We start from the raw sequence: 5,000 nt of genomic DNA, 5'->3' as shown, positions 1-5,000 counted from the left end.
GGGCGCCAACGGCTTTTCCCTTTCGGCTAGGCAACGGCAGGACTGGGACTGGGCTGGCCCGCCAGGCCGGGGGGACTCGGCTTCCCCTTCCGGCCCGGGGGAACCCGGCCGAGCGTGCGAGAAAAAGTGCCACCGGACCGCGCCACCGGCGGCCGGCTCTCCCTTCCCGGAAAAAAGCAGCCGGGGGGAACGGCACCACCAAAAAGGCACATGGAGACGCGTTCGCGGCGACCCGTGCTAGCCACGGGGGCCGCGGGCCCGGGACGCCGGGGACCCGGGGGGCGAGTTACGAGCCTCACTCCCCCACGGACCCGCCGGCATCCCGCTCGCTCCCTTCTCTCTCGCCGCCGTCGCTTTTCGCGTGGCCCGCGCGCCCCTTCGGTCGCAACGCCTCTCGGTGCCGCGGCTTAGGGCCGCCGGAGAAAAACTAGAAAGATCCGCGGAGGCCGGGCGGGCGCCCCCACTCTGCCCGCACGCCTAAGCCGCGGAGAAAACGACGGACCCCCGCCCGGCAACCCAGCCCGCCCGGCAGAAGCGGCTCGGTCGATGCGGCCACGACCGAGGTGGGCGAGGCGCCGCCGCCTCGCCCGGGACAAGTCCGGGGGGCTCTCTCCATCGGGTGCCGGGCCCGTCAACTCCGAAAAGAAAAACTTTGCCCGCCGACGCGGGTCCCCGGCTTAAGGCCGAGGAAGGGGGACGGCTTCAACGACGCGGCCCGGGGACGGGGCGCCCCGACCCCGGGCTCCGCCGCTTCACCGGGCGGGCCGGCCCGCCGCCGAGGTTCCGACCGACAGCCCAAAACAGTGCCCGCCGAGTGGGCCCCGGCTTAAGGCCAGGCACAAAAGGGACGAGGCGCCGCCGCCTCGCCCGCCACCGCTGCCCAGGGGGGGGCCGCCCCCCCCCTTGCGAATCGGCCGGCAGAAGCCGGGCCGGAGCGGGACACGCTCGCAGCTTTTCTCTCTCCCTCTCTCTCTCCGCCTCGCCTCGGCCGCCGAGCGGCTCTCTCGGGGATTCCGCCCCCCCTCAATTTCGCAGCCCTTCTCTCTCGGCCTCTGTCGGGGGGGATTCCGCCTCCTGCCGTCGCAGCCCTTCTCTCCCGGCCGGGAGCCCCCCCTCCTGTCGCGGCCCCTCTCTCTCGGCCTCTCGGGGGGCAATTCCGCCGTCTGTCGCAGCCCTTCTCTCTCGCGGCCTCCCTTTCTCACTGTACCAACTTCCTCGGGGAAAGACGGGAGCCGGGACGGAGCCACACAGACTCGTCCCGGCTAGGCGGCACTTGCTCTGCCCTGCCGACCGCACGAGCGCGGCCGCTCCACACCGCCTTACACGCAGGCACGGGGTGAAACCAACCTGCGGGGATGCGGCCCGTCACCTCGCTCCCATAATACGGACAGATGAGTCCAAAGCCGCCCAGGCCTCCAAGAGAACCAATGGAGCTCGACCGGGGAGGGGCGCCACCGCAGGCCGCCTCTTACGATGACGCAGCCGGAGGCGGCCGACAACAGCGACCCCTTGGTGAACTTCCGCAGCCGGCCGCGACAACAGGTCTACCCGGCACCCGCCGAAATTTGACTAAGTCCGGCCGGAGCGAGGTAGACCTGGTGTCCCCGGCCGGCGCCCGCCACCCGGGGGCAAGGACGACCCACGGCGGCCCCGGGGTCGGGGTAGACCTGGTGTCCCCGGCCGGAGCCGGGGTAGACCTGGTGTCCCCGGCCGGCCACGGGGGAGACCAGGTGTCCCCGGCCGGAGCCGGGGTAGACCTGGTGTCCCCGGCCGGAGCCGGGGGAGACCTGGTGTCCCCGGCCGGCCACGGGGGAGACCAGGTGTCCCCGGCCGGAGCCGGGGTAGACCTGGTGTCCCCGGCCGGAGCCGGGGGAGACCTGGTGTCCCCGGCCGGCCACGGGGGAGACCTGGTGTCCCCGGCCGGCCACGGGGGAGACCTGGTGTCCCCGGCCGGAGCCGGGGTAGACCTGATGTCCCGCCGGATCCGGGGTAGACCTGGTGTCCACGGCCGGAGCCGGGGTAGACCTGGTGTCCACGGCCGGACTTTGCTTTCTGCAGCCCAGTGCTCGGCGTAGACCTGACATCCCGGGTCCCGGGGTAGACCTTGTGTCCTGGGCTTCGGGGTAGACCTGGCGTCCCCTGGCTGAGGGTAGACCTGGTGTCTTTGCCGGACTTTGCTTTCTGCCGCCCACGGCTAAGGGTAGGACTTAGGGTTTCCCTGGGCCCAGGGGTAGACCTGGTGTCCTGGGCTTCGGGGTAGACCTGGTGTCCCAGGACCCGGGGTAGACCTGGTGTCCCCGGCCGGAGCCGGGGTAGACCTGGTGTCCCTTCACAGCCGCCCTCCTTCCGAGCGCCACGGCGAGCCGCGGCGGCGCCGGAGCCGGCTTGACCTGATGAGCCAGGACCGGCCCGGACCCGGGGTAGACCTCCCATCCCCCTGTCGTCGCCCGCCGCCCGGGTGCCTCACCGTCCCCATCGATCCCGGAGCCGGGCTAAGCTCACAGCCTCATAACACCCTGGAGCCAGACGGCTCCATCAGCCCCGTCCCGCACAATGAACCCCACCCCCCTTTCAAGATCCATAGATATTTTCGGGTTTTTTTTTGTTGGTCTTTTGGGATTTTGTGTTTTTGTTTTTTGTTTTGGTTTTTTTGGGGTTTTTTTGTTTTTTTTTTTTTTTTGTTTTTTTTTTTTTTTTTCTTTCTTTTTTTTTTTTTGGTGGGGTGTTTTGTTTTGTTTTTTTGGGGTTTTTTCTTTTTGGTTTTTTTGTTTTTTTTTTTTCTCTTTCTTTCTTTCTTTTTTTCTTTTTTTTTTTTTTTTTTTTTTTGTTTCGGCTCTGTTTGATGCTGAGTTTTGAGGCTGGTTTTTTTTGGGGGGGTCGGTGGTCTTGTGGTTTGGATTTGGGTAGAACGGCTCCTCTATTCGCTTGGAACGAGAAACTCATCCGGGAAAACAAACCAACAATAAAAATGGGCACATTTTATTTCTTTTCCTTTTGTATCCAGAGCACTCCCAGCCGAGCCGACGGGCAGCCCGTGCCCCGTGGTCTGCCTGCTGACACGCTGAACTGGCGAAACAGCGCCCCCACCGCCCCGCGCCCCCGCCCTGCCGCCCCCCCCCACGCCCTCCTGAGACCCTATACAGCCCGGCCCCCCTGGCCCCGATGCGGCGCGGCTCGCCCCGCCCCGCCCCGCCCCGCCCACCGGTAGAGGCGGCTGCCGCCGGCACCACCGCCAGCACGCAGGCGGCCACTTTCGGGCGGGCTCTTTCACGGTCCGCAGAGGTCTTCCGCCCTCGACGTGAGTCTAGGGGGCCGTGGGGGCTCGGTGCCGAGGCGCCCGGGGCCGGCACGAAGCCGCCGGCCCTTGGCCCTCGTCCGCACACAGACACAGATACAGCGCCACACCCACCGACCCCCCGCCAGTGCGCACGCTCACTCCCCAAGGTCATCCCTTCAGGCCACCTCACCGCCGCGCGTGCACACGCACGCGCGGACAACCATCCCCGCCCCCTCGCCGCCCCCCGCCACGCCTCCTGCCCCCGCCTCCCCGCCAGGGCCCGCCCGCCCGCCTGGCTGCCGGTCCGCGTGCACGCTCTCGCGTGCCCTCTCTCCCTGTCGCTGGCCCCGTCCCCGTCCCCGTCCCCGCGCCCGCCCCTGCCCCTGCCCCTGCCCCTGCCCCTGCCCTTGCCGTCTCTGTCGGAGCCGCGCACGCCCATCGGCGGTTGGGGGCGCCCCACCCTCTCGCATCAGCCTCCCCGGCGCCCCGCCCTCCCCCACCAGCCTCCCCGGCGCTGTCTGCATACTTTTCCCGCTTGCTAGGCACCGGTAGAGGAAGGCCGGCTAGGGACCACAGGTCTAGCCACGGGCTGGGCGGGCGTGGGCTAAGGCCGGCGGGGACCACAGGTCTAGCAAATGGGGCCAGGTGGCCGTAGGCCAAGGCCGGCCGGCGACACCAGGTCTACCCCGAGCCCTGGGACACCAGGTCTACCCCGGAGTCCGGGAGACCAGGTCTACCCCGTGGGCCTGGGACACCAGGTCTACCCGGTGGCCCGCGACACCGGGTCTACCACGTGGCCCTGGGACACCAGCTCTACCCCGAGGCCTGGGACACCAGATCTACCCCGAGCCCTGGGACACCAGGTCTACCCCGGAGTCCGGGAGACCAGGTCTACCCCGTGGCCCTGGGACACCGGGTCTACCCGGTGGCCCGCGACAACGGGCCTACCACGTGGCCCTGGGACACCAGGTCTACCCCGAGGCCTGGGACACCAGATCTACCCCGCGGCCCTGGGACACCAGGTCTACCCTCAGCCAGGGGACATCAGGTCTACCCCGTGGCCCTGGGACACCAGGTCTACCCCGCGGCCCGGGACACCAGGTCTACCCCGGGGTCCGGGACACCAGGTCTACCCCGTGGCCCTGGGACACCAGGTCTACCCTCAGCCAGGGGACATCAGGTCTACCCCGTGGCCCTGGGACACCAGGTCTACCCCGCGGCCCGGGACACCAGGTCTACCCCGAGGCCCTGGGACACCAGGTCTACCCTCAGCCAGGGGACATCAGGTCTACCCCGTGGCCCTGGGACACCAGGTCTACCCCGCGGCCCGGGACACCAGGTCTACCCCGTGGCCCGCGACACCAGGTCTACCCCGAGCCCTGGGACACCAGGTCTACCCCGTGGCCCTGGGACACCAGGTCTACCCCGTGGCCCTGGGACAGCAGGCCTACCCCGAGCCCTGGGCTGCGGAAGGCAAAGTCCGCCCGGGACAGCAGGTCTACCCCGGCGACCCCAGGTCTATCCTGGGCCCAGGCGGCTGTGGGCAGAGGCCAGCCGGGGAAACCAGGTCTACCCCGGAGTCCGGGACACCAGGTCTACCCCGGAGTCCGGGACACCAGGTCTACCCCGTGGCCCTGGGACACCGGGTCTACCCGGTGGCCCGCGACAACGGGCCTACCACGTGGCCCTGGGACACCAGGTCTACCCCGTGGCCCTGGGACAC

This window comes from Melozone crissalis, unplaced genomic scaffold (assembly GCF_028551555.1).
Source record: "Melozone crissalis strain CALT ecotype California unplaced genomic scaffold, PUWL_Pcris_2 ptg000021l_1, whole genome shotgun sequence".
NCBI classification, from domain to species: domain Eukaryota; kingdom Metazoa; phylum Chordata; class Aves; order Passeriformes; family Passerellidae; genus Melozone; species Melozone crissalis.
The sequence above is the reverse complement of the archived record's forward strand: the minus strand, read 5'-3'. Positions refer to the sequence as shown.